Source organism: Narcine bancroftii, unplaced genomic scaffold (assembly GCF_036971445.1).
Source record: "Narcine bancroftii isolate sNarBan1 unplaced genomic scaffold, sNarBan1.hap1 Scaffold_168, whole genome shotgun sequence".
Lineage (NCBI taxonomy): Eukaryota > Metazoa > Chordata > Chondrichthyes > Torpediniformes > Narcinidae > Narcine > Narcine bancroftii.
Genome location: NW_027211903.1, coordinates 2,116,172 through 2,141,432, shown reverse-complemented (window position 1 = coordinate 2,141,432; position 25,261 = coordinate 2,116,172).

Here is a 25,261-nt window from a genome sequence, read left to right as displayed (position 1 = left end):
AGCTGTTCCCCCTGCTCCCTTTGGTTCCGCTCTGTTCTGCAGTTTTCCCCACTGTTCTCAACTTTTTCCAATCTGTTCCTCCTGCTCCCTTTGTTTCCCCACTGTTTTGCATTTTTGCACACGGTTCCCCACTTTTTCAAAACTGTTCCCCCTCCTCCCTTTGCTTCCTCACTGTCCTGCAGTTTTCCTCACGGTTCTCCACATTTTTCCAACCTGTACCCCCTGCTCCCTATGGTTCCCCTCTGCCCTGCAGTGTCCCCCATGGTTCCCCACTTTTTCCAATCCGTTCCCCCTGTTCCCTTTGGTTCGCCTCTGTTCTGCAGTGTTCCCGACGCTTCCCCACTTTTTCCAATCCGTTTCCCCTGCTCCCTCTGGTTTCCCCTCTGTTCTGCATTTTTCCACACTGTTCCCTACTATTTCCAATCCGTTCCCCCTGCTCCTTTTGGTTCCTCACTGTTCTGCAGTGTTCCCCACGGTTCTCCAAATTTTTTCAAATCTGTTACCCCTTCTCCCTCTGGTTCGTCTCTGTTCTACATTTTTCCACACGGTTCCCCATTTTTTCCAATCCGTTCCCCCTGCTTCCTTTGGTCCACCTCTTTTCTGCAGAGTTACCCACGGTCCACTTTTTCGAATCCTTTTCCCCTGCTCCCTTTGTGTCCCCACTGTTCTGCAGAACTCCCCACGATTCCCCACTTTTTCCAATCTGTTGCCCCTTCTCCCTTTGGTTCTACTCTGTTCTGCATTGTTCCCCATGGGTCCGCACTTTACCGAGCTGTACCCCCTGCTCCCTTTGGTTCCGCTCTGTTCTGCAGTTTTCCCCACGGTTCTCCAAATTTTTTGTAATCTGTTCCCATGCTCCCTTTGGTTCCCCTCTACTCTGCAGTGTTCCCCACAGTTCCCCACTTTTTCCAATCGGTTCCCCCTGCTCCCTTTGATTACCCTCTGTCATTCAGTGTTCGCCATGGGCCCCACTTTTTCAAATCCGTTTCCCGTGCTCACTTTTGTTCCCCTCTGTGCTGCAGTGTTCTCCACGGTTCACCACTTTTTCCAACCTGTACCTCCTGCTCCCTTTGGTTCCCCTCTGTCATGCAGTGTTCCCCACGGTTCCCCACTTTTTCCAATCTGTTCCCTCTGCTCCCTTTGGTTCCCCTCTGTTCTGCTGTTTTCCCCACAGTTCTCCACCTTTTCCAATTCGTTCCCCCTGCTCCCTTTGGTTCCCCACCTTTCTGCATTTTTCCACACGGTTACCTACTTTTTCCAATCGGTTTCCCACATTTTGCAATCTGTTCCCCCTGCTCCCTTTGGTTCTCCTCTGTTCTGCAGTGTTCCCGACGCTTCCCCACTTTTTCCAATCCATTCCCCCTGCTCCCTTTGGTTCCCCTCTATTCTGCAGTGTTCCCCACGATTCTCCACATTTTTTCCAACCTGTAGCCCCTGCTCCCTATGATTCCCCTATGCCCTGCAGTATTCCCCATGGTTCCCCACTTTTTCCAATCCGTTCCCCCTGTTCCCTTTGGTTCCCCTCTGTCCCGCTGTGTTCTGCACGATTCCCCACTTTTTCCAATCAGTTCCCCCTGCTCATTTTGATTCCGCTCTGTCCTGCAGTGTTCCCCATGGGCCCCACTTTTTGCAATCCGTTCCCCCTGCTCCTTTGGCTCCACTCTGTTCTGCAGTTTTCCCCATGGTTCCCCACATTTTGCAATCCATTCCCCCTGTTCCATTTGTTTCCCCTCTGTTCTGCAGTGTTTCCCACAGTTCCCCACTTTTTCCAATCTGTTCCCTCTGCTCCCTTTGATTCCCCTCTGTCCTGCAGTGTTCCCCATGGGCCCCACTTTTTACAATCCGTTCCCCCTGCTTCCTTTGGTTCCCCTCTGTCGTGTAGTGTTCCAAACGGTTCCCCACATTTTCCAATGCGTTCCCTCTGCTCCCTTTGGTGCCCCTCTGTTCTGCAGTGTTCCCCACGGTTCCCAACTTTTTTACAATCTGTTCGCCCTGCTCCCTTTGGTTCTCCTCTGTCCTGCAGTGTCCTCCACGGTTCCCCACTTTTTACAATCCGTTCCCCCTGCTCCCTTTGGTTCCTCACTGTTCTGCAGTGTTCCCCACGGTTCCCCACTTTTTCCAATGTGTTCCCCTGCTCCCTTTGGTTCCCCTCTGTTCTGCAGTGATCCACAGGGTTCCCCACATTTTCCAAACTGTTCCCCCTGCTCCCTTTGGTTTCATTCTGTTCTGCAGTGTTCCCCACGGTTCCCCACATTTTTACAATCTGTTCGCCCTGCTCCCTTTGGTTCCCCTCTGTCCTGCAGTGTCCTCCACGGTTCCCCACTTTTTCCAACCTGTACCTCCTGCTCCCTTTGGTTCCCCTCTGTCATGCAGTGCTTTCACACTTCCCCAATTTTTTCCTATCTGTTCCCCCTGATCCCTTTGGTTCTCCTCTGTCGTGCAGTGTTCCCCACGGTTCTCCACTTTTTCCAATCCGTTCCCTCTGCTCCCTTTGGTTCCCCTCTGTTCTGTATTGTTCCCCACAGTTCTCCACCTTTTCCAATTCGTTCCCCCTGCTCCCTTTGGTTCCCCACCTTTCTGCATTTTTCCACACGGTTCCCTACTTTTTCCAATCGGTTCCCCACTTTTTCCAATCTGTTTCCCCTGCTCCCTTCGGTTCTGCTCTGTTCTGCAGTGTTCTCCACAGTTCCCCACTTTTTCCAATCTGTTACCCCTGCTCCTTTGGCTCCACTCTGTTCTGCAGTTTTCCCCACGGTTCCCCACATTTTCCAATCTGTTCCCCCTGCTCGCTTTGGTTCCTCACTGTTCTGCAGTGTTCCTCACGATTCTCCACATTTTTTGCAACCTGTAGCCCCCGCTCCCTATGGTTCCCCTCTGCCCTGCAGTATTCCCCATGGTTCCCCACTTTTTGCAATCTGTTCCCCCTGCTCCCTCTGGTTTCCCCTCTGTTCTCATTTTTCCACAGTGTTCCCCACTTTTTCCAATCCATTCCCCCTGCTCCCTTTGGTTCCCCTCTGTTCTGCATTGTTCCTCACGGTTCCCCACTTTTTTCAATCTGTTCTTCCTGCTCCTTTTGGTTCCCCACTGTTCTGCATTTTTCCACACGGTTCCCCACTTTTTCCAATCTGTTCCCCCTGCTCCCTTTGGTTCCTCACTGTTCTGCAGTGTTCCTCACGGTTCTCCACATTTTTTCCAACCTGTACCCCCTGCTCCCTTTGCTTCCCCTCTGTTCTGCAGTGTTCCCCAGATTTCTCTACCTTTTCCAATCCGTTCCCTCTGCTCCTTTTGGTTCCTCACTGTTCTGCAGTGTTCCCCACGGTTCTCCAATTTTTTTCTAATCTGTTCCCCCTTCTCCCTTTGGTTCGCCTCTGTTCTACATTTTTCCACACGGTTCCCCATTTTTTCCAATCCGTTCCCCCTGCTTCCTTTGGTCCACCTCTTTTCTGCAGAGTTCCCCACGGTCCACTTTTTCGAATCCTTTCCCCCTGCTCCCTTTGGGTCCCCACTGTTCTGCAGAACTCTCCACGATTCCCCACTTTTTCCAATCTGTTCCCCCTTCTCCCTTTGGTTCCTCTCTGTTCTGCATTGTTCCCCATGGGTCCGCACTTTTCCGAGCTGTTCCCCCTGCTCCCTTTGGTTCCGCTCTGTTCTGCAGTTTTCCCCACGGTTCACCAAATTTTTTGTAATCTGTTCCCAAGCTCCCTTTGGTTCCCCTCTGTTCTGCAGTGTTCCCCACAGTTCCCCACTTTTTCCAATCGGTTCCCCCTGCTCCCTTTGATTACCCTCTGTCATTCAGTGTTCGCCTTGGGCCCCACTTTTTGCAATCCGTTTCCCGTGCTCACTTTTGTTCCCCTCTGTGCTCCAGTGTTCTCCACGGTTCACCACTTTTTCCAACCTGTACCTCCTGCTCCCTTTGGTTCCCCTCTGTCATGCAGTGTTCCCCACAGTTCCCTACTTTTTCCAATCCGTTCCCTCTGCTCCCTTTGGTTCCCCTCTGTTCTGCTGTGTTCCCCACAGTTCTCCACCTTTTCCAATTCGTTCCCCCTGCTTCCTTTGGTTCCCCACCTTTCTGCATTTTTCCACACGGTTCCCTACTTTTTCCAATCGGTTTCCCACTTTTTGCAATCTGTTCCCCCTGCTCCCTTTGGTTCTCCTCTGTTCTGCCGTGTTCCCGACGCTTCCCCACTTTTTCCAATCCATTCCCCTGCTCCCTTTGGTTCCCCTCTATTCTGCAGTGTTCCCCACGATTCTCCACATTTTTTCCATCCTGTACCCCCTGCCTCCCTTTGGTTCCGCTCTGTTCTGCAGTTTTCCCCACGGTTCTCCAAATTTTTTGTAATCTGTTCCCATGCTCCCTTTGGTTCCCCTCTACTCTGCAGTGTTCCCCACAGTTCCCCACTTTTTCCAATCGGTTCCCCCTGCTCCCTTTGATTACCCTCTGTCATTCAGTGTTCGCCATGGGCCCCACTTTTTGCAATCCGTTTCCCGTGCTCACTTTTGTTCCCCTCTGTGCTGCAGTGTTCTCCACGGTTCACCACTTTTTCCAACCTGTACCTCCTGCTCCCTTTGGTTCCCCTCTGTCATGCAGTGTTCCCCACGGTTCCCCACTTTTTCCAATCTGTTCCCCCTGCTCCCTTTGGTTCCTCTCTGTTCTGCATTGTTCCCCACGGGCCCCCACTTTTCCAAGCTGTTCCCCCTACTCCCTTTGGTTCCTCTCTGTTCTGCAGTTTTCCCCACGGTTCTCCAAATTTTTTCTAATCTGTCCCCATGCTCCCTTTGGTTACCCTCTGCCCTGCTGTGTCCCCCATGGTTCCCCACTTTTTCCAATCTGTTCCCCCTGCTACCTTTGGTTCCCCTCTGTTCTGCAGTGTTCCCCACAGATCCTCACTTTTTCCAATCGGTTCACCCTGCTCCCTTTGATTCCCCTCTGGCATGCAGTGTTCGCCATGGGCCCCACTTTTTCAATCCGTTTCCCCTTCTCCCTTTGGTTCTCCTCTGTTCTGCAGTGTTCCCGACGCTTCCCCACTTTTTCCAATCCGTTCCCCCTGCTCCCTTTGGTTCCCCTCTATTCTGCAGTGTTCCCCACGATTCTCCACATTTTTTTCCATCCTGCACCCCCTGCTCCCTTTGGTTCCCCTCTGTTCTGCAGTGTCCTCCACGCTTCCCAAATCTTTGCAATCCATTCCCCCTGCTCTGTTTGTTTCCCCACTGTTCTACATTTTTCCACACAGTTCCCCACTTTTTCCAATCTGTTTCCCCTGCTCCCTTTGGTTCCTCACTGTTCTGCAGTGTTCCTCACGGTTCTCCAAATATTTCCCTACCTGTAGCCCCTGCTCCCTATGGTTTCCCTAAGCCCTGCAGTATTCCCCATGGTTCCCCACATTTTGCAATCCATTCCCCCTGCTCCGTTTGTTTCCCCTCTGTTCTGCAGTGTTCCCCACAGTTCCCCACTTTTTCCAATCAGTTCCCCCTGCTCCCTTTGATTCCCCTCTGTCCTGCAGTGTTTCCCATGGGCCCCACTTTTTACAATCCGTTCCTCCTGCTTCCTTTGGTTCCCCTCTGTCGTGTAGTGTTCCAAACGGTTCCCCACATTTTCCAATGCGTTCCCTCTGCTCCCTTTGGTGCCCCTCTGTTCTGCAGTGTTCCCCACGGTTCCCCACTTTTTCCAATCTGTTTCCCCTGCTCCCTCTGGTTTCCCCTCTGTTCTGCATTTTTCCACACTGTTCCCCACTTTTTCCAATCTGTTCCCCCTGCAACCTTTGGTTCCCCTCTGTTCTGCATTGTTCCCCACGGATCCCCACTTTTCCAAACTGTACCCCCTGCTCCCTTTGGTGCCCCTCTGTTCTGCAGTGTTCCTCACGGTTCCCCACTTTTTCCAATCTGTTCTTCCTGCTCCCTTTGGTTCCCCTTTGTTCTGCATGTTCCACACGGTTCCCCTCTTTTTCCAATCTGTTCCCCCTGCTCCCTTTGGTTCCTCTCTGTTCTGAATTGTTCCCCACGGGTCCCCACTTTTCCGAGCTGTTCCCCCTGCTCCCTTTGGTTCCGCTCTGTTCTGCAGTTTTCCCCACTGTTCTCAACTTTTTCCAATCTGTTCCTCCTGCTCCCTTTGTTTCCCCACTGTTTTGCATTTTTGCACACGGTTCCCCACTTTTTCAAAACTGTTCCCCCTCCTCCCTTTGCTTCCTCACTGTCCTGCAGTTTTCCTCACGGTTCTCCACATTTTTCCAACCTGTACCCCCTGCTCCCTTTGGTTCCTCACTGTTCTGCAGTGTTCCTCACGGTTCTCCACATTTTTTCCAACCTGTACCCCCTGCTCCCTTTGCTTCCCCTCTGTTCTGCAGTGTTCCCCAGATTTCTCTACCTTTTCCAATCCGTTCCCTCTGCTCCTTTTGGTTCCTCACTGTTCTGCAGTGTTCCCCACGGTTCTCCAATTTTTTTCTAATCTGTTCCCCCTTCTCCCTTTGGTTCGCCTCTGTTCTACATTTTTCCACACGGTTCCCCATTTTTTCCAATCCGTTCCCCCTGCTTCCTTTGGTCCACCTCTTTTCTGCAGAGTTCCCCACGGTCCACTTTTTCGAATCCTTTCCCCCTGCTCCCTTTGGGTCCCCACTGTTCTGCAGAACTCTCCACGATTCCCCACTTTTTCCAATCTGTTCCCCCTTCTCCCTTTGGTTCCTCTCTGTTCTGCATTGTTCCCCATGGGTCCGCACTTTTCCGAGCTGTTCCCCCTGCTCCCTTTGGTTCCGCTCTGTTCTGCAGTTTTCCCCACGGTTCACCAAATTTTTTGTAATCTGTTCCCAAGCTCCCTTTGGTTCCCCTCTGTTCTGCAGTGTTCCCCACAGTTCCCCACTTTTTCCAATCGGTTCCCCCTGCTCCCTTTGATTACCCTCTGTCATTCAGTGTTCGCCTTGGGCCCCACTTTTTGCAATCCGTTTCCCGTGCTCACTTTTGTTCCCCTCTGTGCTCCAGTGTTCTCCACGGTTCACCACTTTTTCCAACCTGTACCTCCTGCTCCCTTTGGTTCCCCTCTGTCATGCAGTGTTCCCCACAGTTCCCTACTTTTTCCAATCCGTTCCCTCTGCTCCCTTTGGTTCCCCTCTGTTCTGCTGTGTTCCCCACAGTTCTCCACCTTTTCCAATTCGTTCCCCCTGCTTCCTTTGGTTCCCCACCTTTCTGCATTTTTCCACACGGTTCCCTACTTTTTCCAATCGGTTTCCCACTTTTTGCAATCTGTTCCCCCTGCTCCCTTTGGTTCTCCTCTGTTCTGCCGTGTTCCCGACGCTTCCCCACTTTTTCCAATCCATTCCCCTGCTCCCTTTGGTTCCCCTCTATTCTGCAGTGTTCCCCACGATTCTCCACATTTTTTCCATCCTGTACCCCCTGCCTCCCTTTGGTTCCGCTCTGTTCTGCAGTTTTCCCCACGGTTCTCCAAATTTTTTGTAATCTGTTCCCATGCTCCCTTTGGTTCCCCTCTACTCTGCAGTGTTCCCCACAGTTCCCCACTTTTTCCAATCGGTTCCCCCTGCTCCCTTTGATTACCCTCTGTCATTCAGTGTTCGCCATGGGCCCCACTTTTTGCAATCCGTTTCCCGTGCTCACTTTTGTTCCCCTCTGTGCTGCAGTGTTCTCCACGGTTCACCACTTTTTCCAACCTGTACCTCCTGCTCCCTTTGGTTCCCCTCTGTCATGCAGTGTTCCCCACGGTTCCCCACTTTTTCCAATCTGTTCCCCCTGCTCCCTTTGGTTCCTCTCTGTTCTGCATTGTTCCCCACGGGCCCCCACTTTTCCAAGCTGTTCCCCCTACTCCCTTTGGTTCCTCTCTGTTCTGCAGTTTTCCCCACGGTTCTCCAAATTTTTTCTAATCTGTCCCCATGCTCCCTTTGGTTACCCTCTGCCCTGCTGTGTCCCCCATGGTTCCCCACTTTTTCCAATCTGTTCCCCCTGCTACCTTTGGTTCCCCTCTGTTCTGCAGTGTTCCCCACAGATCCTCACTTTTTCCAATCGGTTCACCCTGCTCCCTTTGATTCCCCTCTGGCATGCAGTGTTCGCCATGGGCCCCACTTTTTCAATCCGTTTCCCCTTCTCCCTTTGGTTCTCCTCTGTTCTGCAGTGTTCCCGACGCTTCCCCACTTTTTCCAATCCGTTCCCCCTGCTCCCTTTGGTTCCCCTCTATTCTGCAGTGTTCCCCACGATTCTCCACATTTTTTTCCATCCTGCACCCCCTGCTCCCTTTGGTTCCCCTCTGTTCTGCAGTGTCCTCCACGCTTCCCAAATCTTTGCAATCCATTCCCCCTGCTCTGTTTGTTTCCCCACTGTTCTACATTTTTCCACACAGTTCCCCACTTTTTCCAATCTGTTTCCCCTGCTCCCTTTGGTTCCTCACTGTTCTGCAGTGTTCCTCACGGTTCTCCAAATATTTCCCTACCTGTAGCCCCTGCTCCCTATGGTTTCCCTATGCCCTGCAGTATTCCCCATGGTTCCCCACATTTTGCAATCCATTCCCCCTGCTCCGTTTGTTTCCCCTCTGTTCTGCAGTGTTCCCCACAGTTCCCCACTTTTTCCAATCAGTTCCCCCTGCTCCCTTTGATTCCCCTCTGTCCTGCAGTGTTTCCCATGGGCCCCACTTTTTACAATCCGTTCCTCCTGCTTCCTTTGGTTCCCCTCTGTCGTGTAGTGTTCCAAACGGTTCCCCACATTTTCCAATGCGTTCCCTCTGCTCCCTTTGGTGCCCCTCTGTTCTGCAGTGTTCCCCACGGTTCCCCACTTTTTCCAATCTGTTTCCCCTGCTCCCTCTGGTTTCCCCTCTGTTCTGCATTTTTCCACACTGTTCCCCACTTTTTCCAATCTGTTCCCCCTGCAACCTTTGGTTCCCCTCTGTTCTGCATTGTTCCCCACGGATCCCCACTTTTCCAAACTGTACCCCCTGCTCCCTTTGGTGCCCCTCTGTTCTGCAGTGTTCCTCACGGTTCCCCACTTTTTCCAATCTGTTCTTCCTGCTCCCTTTGGTTCCCCTTTGTTCTGCATGTTCCACACGGTTCCCCTCTTTTTCCAATCTGTTCCCCCTGCTCCCTTTGGTTCCTCTCTGTTCTGAATTGTTCCCCACGGGTCCCCACTTTTCCGAGCTGTTCCCCCTGCTCCCTTTGGTTCCGCTCTGTTCTGCAGTTTTCCCCACTGTTCTCAACTTTTTCCAATCTGTTCCTCCTGCTCCCTTTGTTTCCCCACTGTTTTGCATTTTTGCACACGGTTCCCCACTTTTTCAAAACTGTTCCCCCTCCTCCCTTTGCTTCCTCACTGTCCTGCAGTTTTCCTCACGGTTCTCCACATTTTTCCAACCTGTACCCCCTGCTCCCTATGGTTCCCCTCTGCCCTGCAGTGTCCCCCATGGTTCCCCACTTTTTCCAATCCGTTCCCCCTGTTCCCTTTGGTTCGCCTCTGTTCTGCAGTGTTCCCGACGCTTCCCCACTTTTTCCAATCCGTTTCCCCTGCTCCCTCTGGTTTCCCCTCTGTTCTGCATTTTTCCACACTGTTCCCTACTATTTCCAATCCGTTCCCCCTGCTCCTTTTGGTTCCTCACTGTTCTGCAGTGTTCCCCACGGTTCTCCAAATTTTTTCAAATCTGTTACCCCTTCTCCCTCTGGTTCGTCTCTGTTCTACATTTTTCCACACGGTTCCCCATTTTTTCCAATCCGTTCCCCCTGCTTCCTTTGGTCCACCTCTTTTCTGCAGAGTTACCCACGGTCCACTTTTTCGAATCCTTTTCCCCTGCTCCCTTTGTGTCCCCACTGTTCTGCAGAACTCCCCACGATTCCCCACTTTTTCCAATCTGTTGCCCCTTCTCCCTTTGGTTCTACTCTGTTCTGCATTGTTCCCCATGGGTCCGCACTTTACCGAGCTGTACCCCCTGCTCCCTTTGGTTCCGCTCTGTTCTGCAGTTTTCCCCACGGTTCTCCAAATTTTTTGTAATCTGTTCCCATGCTCCCTTTGGTTCCCCTCTACTCTGCAGTGTTCCCCACAGTTCCCCACTTTTTCCAATCGGTTCCCCCTGCTCCCTTTGATTACCCTCTGTCATTCAGTGTTCGCCATGGGCCCCACTTTTTCAAATCCGTTTCCCGTGCTCACTTTTGTTCCCCTCTGTGCTGCAGTGTTCTCCACGGTTCACCACTTTTTCCAACCTGTACCTCCTGCTCCCTTTGGTTCCCCTCTGTCATGCAGTGTTCCCCACGGTTCCCCACTTTTTCCAATCTGTTCCCTCTGCTCCCTTTGGTTCCCCTCTGTTCTGCTGTTTTCCCCACAGTTCTCCACCTTTTCCAATTCGTTCCCCCTGCTCCCTTTGGTTCCCCACCTTTCTGCATTTTTCCACACGGTTACCTACTTTTTCCAATCGGTTTCCCACATTTTGCAATCTGTTCCCCCTGCTCCCTTTGGTTCTCCTCTGTTCTGCAGTGTTCCCGACGCTTCCCCACTTTTTCCAATCCATTCCCCCTGCTCCCTTTGGTTCCCCTCTATTCTGCAGTGTTCCCCACGATTCTCCACATTTTTTCCAACCTGTAGCCCCTGCTCCCTATGATTCCCCTATGCCCTGCAGTATTCCCCATGGTTCCCCACTTTTTCCAATCCGTTCCCCCTGTTCCCTTTGGTTCCCCTCTGTCCCGCTGTGTTCTGCACGATTCCCCACTTTTTCCAATCAGTTCCCCCTGCTCATTTTGATTCCGCTCTGTCCTGCAGTGTTCCCCATGGGCCCCACTTTTTGCAATCCGTTCCCCCTGTTCCATTTGTTTCCCCTCTGTTCTGCAGTGTTTCCCACAGTTCCCCACTTTTTCCAATCTGTTCCCTCTGCTCCCTTTGATTCCCCTCTGTCCTGCAGTGTTCCCCATGGGCCCCACTTTTTACAATCCGTTCCCCCTGCTTCCTTTGGTTCCCCTCTGTCGTGTAGTGTTCCAAACGGTTCCCCACATTTTCCAATGCGTTCCCTCTGCTCCCTTTGGTGCCCCTCTGTTCTGCAGTGTTCCCCACGGTTCCCAACTTTTTTACAATCTGTTCGCCCTGCTCCCTTTGGTTCTCCTCTGTCCTGCAGTGTCCTCCACGGTTCCCCACTTTTTACAATCCGTTCCCCCTGCTCCCTTTGGTTCCTCACTGTTCTGCAGTGTTCCCCACGGTTCCCCACTTTTTCCAATGTGTTCCCCTGCTCCCTTTGGTTCCCCTCTGTTCTGCAGTGATCCACAGGGTTCCCCACATTTTCCAAACTGTTCCCCCTGCTCCCTTTGGTTTCATTCTGTTCTGCAGTGTTCCCCACGGTTCCCCACATTTTTACAATCTGTTCGCCCTGCTCCCTTTGGTTCCCCTCTGTCCTGCAGTGTCCTCCACGGTTCCCCACTTTTTCCAACCTGTACCTCCTGCTCCCTTTGGTTCCCCTCTGTCATGCAGTGCTTTCACACTTCCCCAATTTTTTCCTATCTGTTCCCCCTGATCCCTTTGGTTCTCCTCTGTCGTGCAGTGTTCCCCACGGTTCTCCACTTTTTCCAATCCGTTCCCTCTGCTCCCTTTGGTTCCCCTCTGTTCTGTATTGTTCCCCACAGTTCTCCACCTTTTCCAATTCGTTCCCCCTGCTCCCTTTGGTTCCCCACCTTTCTGCATTTTTCCACACGGTTCCCTACTTTTTCCAATCGGTTCCCCACTTTTTCCAATCTGTTTCCCCTGCTCCCTTCGGTTCTGCTCTGTTCTGCAGTGTTCTCCACAGTTCCCCACTTTTTCCAATCTGTTACCCCTGCTCCTTTGGCTCCACTCTGTTCTGCAGTTTTCCCCACGGTTCCCCACATTTTCCAATCTGTTCCCCCTGCTCGCTTTGGTTCCTCACTGTTCTGCAGTGTTCCTCACGATTCTCCACATTTTTTGCAACCTGTAGCCCCCGCTCCCTATGGTTCCCCTCTGCCCTGCAGTATTCCCCATGGTTCCCCACTTTTTGCAATCTGTTCCCCCTGCTCCCTCTGGTTTCCCCTCTGTTCTCATTTTTCCACAGTGTTCCCCACTTTTTCCAATCCATTCCCCCTGCTCCCTTTGGTTCCCCTCTGTTCTGCATTGTTCCTCACGGTTCCCCACTTTTTTCAATCTGTTCTTCCTGCTCCTTTTGGTTCCCCACTGTTCTGCATTTTTCCACACGGTTCCCCACTTTTTCCAATCTGTTCCCCCTGCTCCCTTTGGTTCCTCACTGTTCTGCAGTGTTCCTCACGGTTCTCCACATTTTTTCCAACCTGTACCCCCTGCTCCCTTTGCTTCCCCTCTGTTCTGCAGTGTTCCCCAGATTTCTCTACCTTTTCCAATCCGTTCCCTCTGCTCCTTTTGGTTCCTCACTGTTCTGCAGTGTTCCCCACGGTTCTCCAATTTTTTTCTAATCTGTTCCCCCTTCTCCCTTTGGTTCGCCTCTGTTCTACATTTTTCCACACGGTTCCCCATTTTTTCCAATCCGTTCCCCCTGCTTCCTTTGGTCCACCTCTTTTCTGCAGAGTTCCCCACGGTCCACTTTTTCGAATCCTTTCCCCCTGCTCCCTTTGGGTCCCCACTGTTCTGCAGAACTCTCCACGATTCCCCACTTTTTCCAATCTGTTCCCCCTTCTCCCTTTGGTTCCTCTCTGTTCTGCATTGTTCCCCATGGGTCCGCACTTTTCCGAGCTGTTCCCCCTGCTCCCTTTGGTTCCGCTCTGTTCTGCAGTTTTCCCCACGGTTCACCAAATTTTTTGTAATCTGTTCCCAAGCTCCCTTTGGTTCCCCTCTGTTCTGCAGTGTTCCCCACAGTTCCCCACTTTTTCCAATCGGTTCCCCCTGCTCCCTTTGATTACCCTCTGTCATTCAGTGTTCGCCTTGGGCCCCACTTTTTGCAATCCGTTTCCCGTGCTCACTTTTGTTCCCCTCTGTGCTCCAGTGTTCTCCACGGTTCACCACTTTTTCCAACCTGTACCTCCTGCTCCCTTTGGTTCCCCTCTGTCATGCAGTGTTCCCCACAGTACCCTACTTTTTCCAATCCGTTCCCTCTGCTCCCTTTGGTTCCCCTCTGTTCTGCTGTGTTCCCCACAGTTCTCCACCTTTTCCAATTCGTTCCCCCTGCTTCCTTTGGTTCCCCACCTTTCTGCATTTTTCCACACGGTTCCCTACTTTTTCCAATCGGTTTCCCACTTTTTGCAATCTGTTCCCCCTGCTCCCTTTGGTTCTCCTCTGTTCTGCCGTGTTCCCGACGCTTCCCCACTTTTTCCAATCCATTCCCCTGCTCCCTTTGGTTCCCCTCTATTCTGCAGTGTTCCCCACGATTCTCCACATTTTTTCCATCCTGTACCCCCTGCCTCCCTTTGGTTCCGCTCTGTTCTGCAGTTTTCCCCACGGTTCTCCAAATTTTTTGTAATCTGTTCCCATGCTCCCTTTGGTTCCCCTCTACTCTGCAGTGTTCCCCACAGTTCCCCACTTTTTCCAATCGGTTCCCCCTGCTCCCTTTGATTACCCTCTGTCATTCAGTGTTCGCCATGGGCCCCACTTTTTGCAATCCGTTTCCCGTGCTCACTTTTGTTCCCCTCTGTGCTGCAGTGTTCTCCACGGTTCACCACTTTTTCCAACCTGTACCTCCTGCTCCCTTTGGTTCCCCTCTGTCATGCAGTGTTCCCCACGGTTCCCCACTTTTTCCAATCTGTTCCCCCTGCTCCCTTTGGTTCCTCTCTGTTCTGCATTGTTCCCCACGGGCCCCCACTTTTCCAAGCTGTTCCCCCTACTCCCTTTGGTTCCTCTCTGTTCTGCAGTTTTCCCCACGGTTCTCCAAATTTTTTCTAATCTGTCCCCATGCTCCCTTTGGTTACCCTCTGCCCTGCTGTGTCCCCCATGGTTCCCCACTTTTTCCAATCTGTTCCCCCTGCTACCTTTGGTTCCCCTCTGTTCTGCAGTGTTCCCCACAGATCCTCACTTTTTCCAATCGGTTCACCCTGCTCCCTTTGATTCCCCTCTGGCATGCAGTGTTCGCCATGGGCCCCACTTTTTCAATCCGTTTCCCCTTCTCCCTTTGGTTCTCCTCTGTTCTGCAGTGTTCCCGACGCTTCCCCACTTTTTCCAATCCGTTCCCCCTGCTCCCTTTGGTTCCCCTCTATTCTGCAGTGTTCCCCACGATTCTCCACATTTTTTTCCATCCTGCACCCCCTGCTCCCTTTGGTTCCCCTCTGTTCTGCAGTGTCCTCCACGCTTCCCAAATCTTTGCAATCCATTCCCCCTGCTCTGTTTGTTTCCCCACTGTTCTACATTTTTCCACACAGTTCCCCACTTTTTCCAATCTGTTTCCCCTGCTCCCTTTGGTTCCTCACTGTTCTGCAGTGTTCCTCACGGTTCTCCAAATATTTCCCTACCTGTAGCCCCTGCTCCCTATGGTTTCCCTATGCCCTGCAGTATTCCCCATGGTTCCCCACATTTTGCAATCCATTCCCCCTGCTCCGTTTGTTTCCCCTCTGTTCTGCAGTGTTCCCCACAGTTCCCCACTTTTTCCAATCAGTTCCCCCTGCTCCCTTTGATTCCCCTCTGTCCTGCAGTGTTTCCCATGGGCCCCACTTTTTACAATCCGTTCCTCCTGCTTCCTTTGGTTCCCCTCTGTCGTGTAGTGTTCCAAACGGTTCCCCACATTTTCCAATGCGTTCCCTCTGCTCCCTTTGGTGCCCCTCTGTTCTGCAGTGTTCCCCACGGTTCCCCACTTTTTCCAATCTGTTTCCCCTGCTCCCTCTGGTTTCCCCTCTGTTCTGCATTTTTCCACACTGTTCCCCACTTTTTCCAATCTGTTCCCCCTGCAACCTTTGGTTCCCCTCTGTTCTGCATTGTTCCCCACGGATCCCCACTTTTCCAAACTGTACCCCCTGCTCCCTTTGGTGCCCCTCTGTTCTGCAGTGTTCCTCACGGTTCCCCACTTTTTCCAATCTGTTCTTCCTGCTCCCTTTGGTTCCCCTTTGTTCTGCATGTTCCACACGGTTCCCCTCTTTTTCCAATCTGTTCCCCCTGCTCCCTTTGGTTCCTCTCTGTTCTGAATTGTTCCCCACGGGTCCCCACTTTTCCGAGCTGTTCCCCCTGCTCCCTTTGGTTCCGCTCTGTTCTGCAGTTTTCCCCACTGTTCTCAACTTTTTCCAATCTGTTCCTCCTGCTCCCTTTGTTTCCCCACTGTTTTGCATTTTTGCACACGGTTCCCCACTTTTTCAAAACTGTTCCCCCTCCTCCCTTTGCTTCCTCACTGTCCTGCAGTTTTCCTCACGGTTCTCCACATTTTTCCAACCTGTACCCCCTGCTCCCTATGGTTCCCCTCTGCCCTGCAGTGTCCCCCATGGTTCCCCACTTTTTCCAATCCGTTCCCCCTGTTCCCTTTGGTTCGCCTCTGTTCTGCAGTGTTCCCGACGCTTCCCCACTTTTTCCAATCCGTTTCCCCTGCTCCCTCTGGTTTCCCCTCTGTTCTGCATTTTTCCACACTGTTCCCTACTATTTCCAATCCGTTCCCCCTGCTCCTTTTGGTTCCTCACTGTTCTGCAGTGTTCCCCACGGTTCTCCAAATTTTTTCAAATCTGTTACCCCTTCTCCCTCTGGTTCGTCTCTGTTCTACATTTTTCCACACGGTTCCCCATTTTTTCCAATCCGTTCCCCCTGCTTCCTTTGGTCCACCTCTTTTCTGCAGAGTTACCCACGGTCCACTTTTTCGAATCCTTTTCCCCTGCTCCCTTTGTGTCCCCACTGTTCTGCAGAACTCCCCACGATTCCCCACTTTTTCCAATCTGTTGCCCCTTCTCCCTTTGGTTCTACTCTGTTCTGCATTGTTCCCCATGGGTCCGCACTTTACCGAGCTGTACCCCCTGCTCCCTTTGGTTCCGCTCTGTTCTGCAGTTTTCCCCACGGTTCTCCAAATTTTTTGTAATCTGTTCCCATGCTCCCTTTGGTTCCCCTCTACTCTGCAGTGTTCCCCACAGTTCCCCACTTTTTCCAATCGGTTCCCCCTGCTCCCTTTGATTACCCTCTGTCATTCAGTGTTCGCCATGGGCCCCACTTTTTCAAATCCGTTTCCCGTGCTCACTTTTGTTCCCCTCTGTGCTGCAGTGTTCTCCACGGTTCACCACTTTTTCCAACCTGTACCTCCTGCTCCCTTTGGTTCCCCTCTGTCATGCAGTGTTCCCCACGGTTCCCCACTTTTTCCAATCTGTTCCCTCTGCTCCCTTTGGTTCCCCTCTGTTCTGCTGTTTTCCCCACAGTTCTCCACCTTTTCCAATTCGTTCCCCCTGCTCCCTTTGGTTCCCCACCTTTCTGCATTTTTCCACACGGTTACCTACTTTTTCCAATCGGTTTCCCACATTTTGCAATCTGTTCCCCCTGCTCCCTTTGGTTCTCCTCTGTTCTGCAGTGTTCCCGACGCTTCCCCACTTTTTCCAATCCATTCCCCCTGCTCCCTTTGGTTCCCCTCTATTCTGCAGTGTTCCCCACGATTCTCCACATTTTTTCCAACCTGTAGCCCCTGCTCCCTATGATTCCCCTATGCCCTGCAGTATTCCCCATGGTTCCCCACTTTTTCCAATCCGTTCCCCCTGTTCCCTTTGGTTCCCCTCTGTCCCGCTGTGTTCTGCACGATTCCCCACTTTTTCCAATCAGTTCCCCCTGCTCATTTTGATTCCGCTCTGTCCTGCAGTGTTCCCCATGGGCCCCACTTTTTGCAATCCGTTCCCCCTGCTCCTTTGGCTCCACTCTGTTCTGCAGTTTTCCCCATGGTTCCCCACATTTTGCAATCCATTCCCCCTGTTCCATTTGTTTCCCCTCTGTTCTGCAGTGTTTCCCACAGTTCCCCACTTTTTCCAATCTGTTCCCTCTGCTCCCTTTGATTCCCCTCTGTCCTGCAGTGTTCCCCATGGGCCCCACTTTTTACAATCCGTTCCCCCTGCTTCCTTTGGTTCCCCTCTGTCGTGTAGTGTTCCAAACGGTTCCCCACATTTTCCAATGCGTTCCCTCTGCTCCCTTTGGTGCCCCTCTGTTCTGCAGTGTTCCCCACGGTTCCCAACTTTTTTACAATCTGTTCGCCCTGCTCCCTTTGGTTCTCCTCTGTCCTGCAGTGTCCTCCACGGTTCCCCACTTTTTACAATCCGTTCCCCCTGCTCCCTTTCGTTCCTCACTGTTCTGCAGTGTTCCCCACGGTTCCCCACTTTTTCCAATGTGTTCCCCTGCTCCCTTTGGTTCCCCTCTGTTCTGCAGTGATCCACAGGGTTCCCCACATTTTCCAAACTGTTCCCCCTGCTCCCTTTGGTTTCATTCTGTTCTGCAGTGTTCCCCACGGTTCCCCACATTTTTACAATCTGTTCGCCCTGCTCCCTTTGGTTCCCCTCTGTCCTGCAGTGTCCTCCACGGTTCCCCACTTTTTCCAACCTGTACCTCCTGCTCCCTTTGGTTCCCCTCTGTCATGCAGTGCTTTCACACTTCCCCAATTTTTTCCTATCTGTTCCCCCTGATCCCTTTGGTTCTCCTCTGTCGTGCAGTGTTCCCCACGGTTCTCCACTTTTTCCAATCCGTTCCCTCTGCTCCCTTTGGTTCCCCTCTGTTCTGTATTGTTCCCCACAGTTCTCCACCTTTTCCAATTCGTTCCCCCTGCTCCCTTTGGTTCCCCACCTTTCTGCATTTTTCCACACGGTTCCCTACTTTTTCCAATCGGTTCCCCACTTTTTCCAATCTGTTTCCCCTGCTCCCTTCGGTTCTGCTCTGTTCTGCAGTGTTCTCCACAGTTCCCCACTTTTTCCAATCTGTTACCCCTGCTCCTTTGGCTCCACTCTGTTCTGCAGTTTTCCCCACGGTTCCCCACATTTTCCAATCTGTTCCCCCTGCTCGCTTTGGTTCCTCACTGTTCTGCAGTGTTCCTCACGATTCTCCACATTTTTTGCAACCTGTAGCCCCCGCTCCCTATGGTTCCCCTCTGCCCTGCAGTATTCCCCATGGTTCCCCACTTTTTGCAATCTGTTCCCCCTGCTCCCTCTGGTTTCCCCTCTGTTCTCATTTTTCCACAGTGTTCCCCACTTTTTCCAATCCATTCCCCCTGCTCCCTTTGGTTCCCCTCTGTTCTGCATTGTTCCTCACGGTTCCCCACTTTTTTCAATCTGTTCTTCCTGCTCCTTTTGGTTCCCCACTGTTCTGCATTTTTCCACACGGTTCCCCACTTTTTCCAATCTGTTCCCCCTGCTCCCTTTGGTTCCTCACTGTTCTGCAGTGTTCCTCACGGTTCTCCACATTTTTTCCAACCTGTACCCCCTGCTCCCTTTGCTTCCCCTCTGTTCTGCAGTGTTCCCCAGATTTCTCTACCTTTTCCAATCCGTTCCCTCTGCTCCTTTTGGTTCCTCACTGTTCTGCAGTGTTCCCCACGGTTCTCCAATTTTTTTCTAATCTGTTCCCCCTTCTCCCTTTGGTTCGCCTCTGTTCTACATTTTTCCACACGGTTCCCCATTTTTTCCAATCCGTTCCCCCTGCTTCCTTTGGTCCACCTCTTTTCTGCAGAGTTCCCCACGGTCCACTTTTTCGAATCCTTTCCCCCTGCTCCCTTTGGGTCCCCACTGTTCTGCAGAACTCTCCACGATTCCCCACTTTTTCCAATCTGTTCCCCCTTCTCCCTTTGGTTCCTCTCTGTTCTGCATTGTTCCCCATGGGTCCGCACTTTTCCGAGCTGTTCCCCCTGCTCCCTTTGGTTCCGCTCTGTTCTGCAGTTTTCCCCACGGTTCACCAAATTTTTTGTAATCTGTTCCCAAGCTCCCTTTGGTTCCCCTCTGTTCTGCAGTGTTCCCCACAGTTCCCCACTTTTTCCAATCGGTTCCCCCTGCTCCCTTTGATTACCCTCTGTCATTCAGTGTTCGCCTTGGGCCCCACTTTTTGCAATCCGTTTCCCGTGCTCACTTTTGTTCCCCTCTGTGCTCCAGTGTTCTCCACGGTTCACCACTTTTTCCAACCTGTACCTCCTGCTCCCTTTGGTTCCCCTCTGTCATGCAGTGTTCCCCACGGTTCCCCACTTTTTCCAATCTGTTCCCTCTGCTCCCTTTGGTTCCCCTCTGTTCTGCTGTTTTCCCCACAGTTCTCCACCTTTTCCAATTCGTTCCCCCTGCTCCCTTTGGTTCCCCACCTTTCTGCATTTTTCCACACGGTTACCTACTTTTTCCAATCGGTTTCCCACATTTTGCAATCTGTTCCCCCTGCTCCCTTTGGTTCTCCTCTGTTCTGCAGTGTTCCCGACGCTTCCCCACTTTTTCCAATCCATTCCCCCTGCTCCCTTTGGTTCCCCTCTATTCTGCAGTGTTCCCCACGATTCTCCACATTTTTTCCAACCTGTAGCCCCTGCTCCCTATGATTCCCCTATGCCCTGCAGTATTCCCCATGGTTCCCCACTTTTTCCAATCCGTTCCCCCTGTTCCCTTTGGTTCCCCTCTGTCCCGCTGTGTTCTGCACGATTCCCCACTTTTTCCAATCAGTTCCCCCTGCTCATTTTGATTCCGCTCTGTCCTGCAGTGTTCCCCATGGGCCCCACTTTTTGCAATCCGTTCCCCCTGCTCCTTTTGCTCCACTCTGTTCTGCAGTTTTCCCCATGGTTCCCCACATTTTGCAATCCATTCCCCCTGCTCCATTTGTTTCCCCTCTGTTCTGCAGTGTTCCCCACAGTTCCCCACTTTTTCCAATCTGTTCCCTCTGCTCCCTTTGATTCCCCTCTGTCCTGCAGTGTTCCCCATGGGCCCCACTTTTTACAATCCGTTCCCCCTGCTTCCTTTGGTTCCCCTCTGTCGTGTAGTGTTCCAAACGGTTCCCCACATTTTCCAATGCGTTCCCTCTGCTCCCTTTGGTGCCCCTCTGTTCTGCAGTGTTCCCCACGGTTCCCCACTTTTTCCAATCTGTTCCCCCTGCTCCCTTTGGTTCCCCTCTGTTCTGCATTGTTCCTCACGGTTCCCCACTTTTTCAAAGTGTTCCCCCTGCTCCCTTTGGTTCCCCTCTGTTCTGCATTGTTCCTCACGGTTCCCCACTTTTTCAAACTGGACCCCCTGCTCCCTTTGGTTCCCCTCTATTCTGCAGTGATCCCCACGGTTCCCCACATTTTCCAAGCTGTTCCCCCTGCTCGCTTTGGTTTCATACTGTTCTGCAGTGTTCCCCACGGTTCCCAACTTTTTTACAATCTGTTCGCCCTGCTCCCTTTGGTTCTCCTCTGTCCTGCAGTGTCCTCCACGGTTCCCCACTTTTTACAATCCGTTCCCCCTGCTCCCTTTGGTTCCTCACTGTTCTGCAGTGTTCCCCACGGTTCCCCACTTTTTCCAATGCGTTCCCCTGCTCCCTTTGGTTCCCCTCTGTTCTGCAGTGATCCACAGGGTTCCCCACATTTTCCAAACTGTTCGCCCTGCTCCCTTTGGTTTCATTCTGTTCTGCAGTGTTCCCCACGGTTCCCCACATTTTTACAATCTGTTCGCCCTGCTCCCTTTGGTTCCCCTCTGTCCTGCCGTGTCCTCCACGGTTCCCCACTTTTTCCAACCTGTACCTCCTGCTCCCTTTGGTTCCCCTCTGTCATGCAGTGCTTTCACACTTCCCCAATTTTTTCCTATCTGTTCCCCCTGATCCCTTTGGTTCTCCTCTGTCGTGCAGTGTTCCCCACGGTTCTCCACTTTTTCCAATCCGTTCCCTCTGCTCCCTTTGGTTCCCCTCTGTTCTGTATTGTTCCCCACAGTTCTCCACCTTTTCCAATTTGTTCCCCCTGCTCCCTTTGGTTCCCCACCTTTCTGCGTTTTTCCACACGGTTCCCTACTTTTTCCAATCGGTTCCCCACTTTTTCCAATCTGTTTCCCCTGCTCCCTTCGGTTCTGCTCTGTTCTGCAGTGTTCTCCACAGTTCCCCACTTTTTCCAATCTGTTACCCCTGCTCCTTTGGCTCCACTCTGTTCTGCAGTTTTCCCCACGGTTCCCCACATTTTCCAGTCTGTTCCCCCTGCTCGCTTTGGTTCCTCACTGTTCTGCAGTGTTCCTCACGATTCTCCACATTTTTTGCAACCTGTAGCCCCCGCTCCCTATGGTTACCCTCTGCCCTGCAGTATTCCCCATGGTTCCCCACTTTTTGCAATCTGTTCCCCCTGCTCCCTCTGGTTTCCCCTCTGTTCTCATTTTTCCACAGTGTTCCCCACTTTTTCCAATCCATTCCCCCTGCTCCCTTTGGTTCCCCTCTGTTCTGCATTGTTCCTCACGGTTCCCCACTTTTTTCAATCTGTTCTTCCTGCTCCTTTTGGTTCCCCACTGTTCTGCATTTTTCCACACGGTTCCCCACTTTTTCCAATCTGTTCCCCCTGCTCCCTTTGGTTCCTCACTGTTCTGCAGTGTTCCTCACGGTTCTCCACATTTTTTCCAACCTGTACCCCCTGCTCCCTTTGCTTCCCCTGTGTTCTGCAGTGTTCCCCAGATTTCTCTACCTTTTCCAATCCGTTCCCTCTGCTCCTTTTTGTTCCTCACTGTTCTGCAGTGTTCCCCACGGTTCTCCAATTTTTTTCTAATCTGTTCCCCCTTCTCCCTTTGGTTCGCCTCTGTTCTACATTTTTCCACACGGTTCCCCATTTTTTCCAATCCGTTCCCCCTGCTTCCTTTGGTCCACCTCTTTTCTGCAGAGTTCCCCACGGTCCACTTTTTCGAATCCTTTCCCCCTGCTCCCTTTGGGTCCCCACTGTTCTGCAGAACTCCCCACGATTCCCCACTTTTTCCAATCTGTTCCCCCTTCTCCCTTTGGTTCCTCTCTGTTCTGCATTGTTCCCCATGGGTCCGCACTTTTCCGAGCTGTTCCCCCTGTTCCCTTTGGTTCCGCTCTGTTCTGCAGTTTTCCCTCGGTTCACCAAATTTTTTGTAATCTGTTCCCAAGCTCCCTTTGGTTCCCCTCTGTTCTGCAGTGTTCCCCACAGTTCCCCACTTTTTCCAATCGGTTCCCCCTGCTCCCTTTGATTACCCTCTGTCATTCAGTGTTCGCCTTGGGCCCCACTTTTTGCAATCCGTTTCCCGTGCTCACTTTTGTTCCCCTCTGTGCTCCAGTGTTCTCCACGGTTCACCACTTTTTCCAACCTGTACCTCCTGCTCCCTTTGGTTCCCCTCTGTCATGCAGTGTTCCCCACAGTTCCCTACTTTTTCCAATCCGTTCCCTCTGCTCCCTTTGGTTCCCCTCTGTTCTGCTGTGTTCCCCACAGTTCTCCACCTTTTCCAATTCGTTCCCCCTGCTTCCTTTGGTTCCCCACCTTTCTGCATTTTTCCACACGGTTCCCTACTTTTTCCAATCGGTTTCCCACTTTTTGCAATCTGTTCCCCCTGCTCCCTTTGGTTCTCCTCTGTTCTGCCGTGTTCCCGACGCTTCCCCACTTTTTCCAATCCATTCCCCTGCTCCCTTTGGTTCCCCTCTATTCTGCAGTGTTCCCCACGATTCTCCACATTTTTTTCCATCCTGTACCCCCTGCCTCCCTTTGGTTCCCCTCTGTTCTGCAGTGTTCCCCACAGTTCCCCACTTTTTCCAATCGGTTCCCCCTGCTCCCTTTGATTACCCTCTGTCATTCAGTGTTACCCATGGGACCCCACTTTTTCCAACCTTTTCCCCTTGTTCCCTTTGGTTCCCCTCTGTCATGCAGTGTTTTCACAGTTCCCCAATTTTTTCCTACCTCTTCCCCCTGATCCCTTTGGTTCTCCTATGTCGTGCAGTGTTCCCCACGGTTCCCCACTTTTTCCATTCCGGTCCCTCTGCTCCCTTTGGTTCCCCTTGGTTCTGCAGTGTTCCCCACAGTTCTCCACCTTTTCCAATTCGTTCCCCCTGTTCCCTTTGGTTCCCCACCTTTCTGCATTTTTCCACACGGTTCCCTACTTTTTCCAATCGGTTCCCCACTTTTTCCAATCTGTTCCCCCTGCTCCCTTTGGTTCCCCTTTGTTCTGCATTTTTCCACACGGTTCCCCTCTTTTTCCAATCTGTTCCCCCTGCTCCCTTTGGTTCCCCTCTGTTCTGCATTGTTCCCCACGGTTCCCCACTTTTCCAAACTGTAATCACTGCTCCTTTGGTCCCCATCTGTTCTGCAGTGTTCCTCACGGTTCCACACTTTTTCCAATCTGTTCTTCCTGCTCCCTTTGGTTCCCCGTTGTTGTGCATTTTTCCACACGGTTCCCCTCTTTTTCCAATCTGTTCCCCCTGCTCCCTTTGGTTCCTCTCTGTTCTACATTTTTCCACACGGTTCCCCATTTTTTCCAATCCGTTCCCCCTGCTTCCTTTGGTCCACCTCTTTTCTGCAGAGTTACCCACGGTCCACTTTTTCGAATCCTTTTCCCCTGCTCCCTTTGGGTCCCCACTGTTCTGCAGAACTCCCCACGATTCCCCACTTTTTCCAATCTGTTGCCCCTTCTCCCTTTGGTTCTACTCTGTTCTGCATTGTTCCCCATGGGTCCGCACTTTACCGAGCTGTACCCCCTGCTCCCTTTGGTTCCGCTCTGTTCTGCAGTTTTCCCCACGGTTCTCCAAATTTTTTGTAATCTGTTCCCATGCTCCCTTTGGTTCCCCTCTACTCTGCAGTGTTCCCCACAGTTCCCCACTTTTTCCAATCGGTTCCCCCTGCTCCCTTTGATTACCCTCTGTCATTCAGTGTTCGCCATGGGCCCCACTTTTTCAAATCCGTTTCCCGTGCTCACTTTTGTTCCCCTCTGTGCTGCAGTGTTCTCCACGGTTCACCACTTTTTCCAACCTGTACCTCCTGCTCCCTTTGGTTCCCCTCTGTCATGCAGTGTTCCCCACGGTTCCCCACTTTTTCCAATCTGTTCCCTCTGCTCCCTTTGGTTCCCCTCTGTTCTGCTGTTTTCCCCACAGTTCTCCACCTTTTCCAATTCGTTCCCCCTGCTCCCTTTGGTTCCCCACCTTTCTGCATTTTTCCACACGGTTACCTACTTTTTCCAATCGGTTTCCCACATTTTGCAATCTGTTCCCCCTGCTCCCTTTGGTTCTCCTCTGTTCTGCAGTGTTCCCGACGCTTCCCCACTTTTTCCAATCCATTCCCCCTGCTCCCTTTGGTTCCCCTCTATTCTGCAGTGTTCCCCACGATTCTCCACATTTTTTCCAACCTGTAGCCCCTGCTCCCTATGATTCCCCTATGCCCTGCAGTATTCCCCATGGTTCCCCACTTTTTCCAATCCGTTCCCCCTGTTCCCTTTGGTTCCCCTCTGTCCCGCTGTGTTCTGCACGATTCCCCACTTTTTCCAATCAGTTCCCCCTGCTCATTTTGATTCCGCTCTGTCCTGCAGTGTTCCCCATGGGCCCCACTTTTTGCAATCCGTTCCCCCTGCTCCTTTGGCTCCACTCTGTTCTGCAGTTTTCCCCATGGTTCCCCACATTTTGCAATCCATTCCCCCTGTTCCATTTGTTTCCCCTCTGTTCTGCAGTGTTTCCCACAGTTCCCCACTTTTTCCAATCTGTTCCCTCTGCTCCCTTTGATTCCCCTCTGTCCTGCAGTGTTCCCCATGGGCCCCACTTTTTACAATCCGTTCCCCCTGCTTCCTTTGGTTCCCCTCTGTCGTGTAGTGTTCCAAACGGTTCCCCACATTTTCCAATGCGTTCCCTCTGCTCCCTTTGGTGCCCCTCTGTTCTGCAGTGTTCCCCACGGTTCCCAACTTTTTTACAATCTGTTCGCCCTGCTCCCTTTGGTTCTCCTCTGTCCTGCAGTGTCCTCCACGGTTCCCCACTTTTTACAATCCGTTCCCCCTGCTCCCTTTGGTTCCTCACTGTTCTGCAGTGTTCCCCACGGTTCCCCACTTTTTCCAATGTGTTCCCCTGCTCCCTTTGGTTCCCCTCTGTTCTGCAGTGATCCACAGGGTTCCCCACATTTTCCAAACTGTTCCCCCTGCTCCCTTTGGTTTCATTCTGTTCTGCAGTGTTCCCCACGGTTCCCCACATTTTTACAATCTGTTCACCCTGCTCCCTTTGGTTCCCCTCTGTCCTGCAGTGTCCTCCACGGTTCCCCACTTTTTCCAACCTGTACCTCCTGCTCCCTTTGGTTCCCCTCTGTCATGCAGTGCTTTCACACTTCCCCAATTTTTTCCTATCTGTTCCCCCTGATCCCTTTGGTTCTCCTCTGTCGTGCAGTGTTCCCCACGGTTCTCCACTTTTTCCAATCCGTTCCCTCTGCTCCCTTTGGTTCCCCTCTGTTCTGTATTGTTCCCCACAGTTCTCCACCTTTTCCAATTCGTTCCCCCTGCTCCCTTTGGTTCCCCACCTTTCTGCA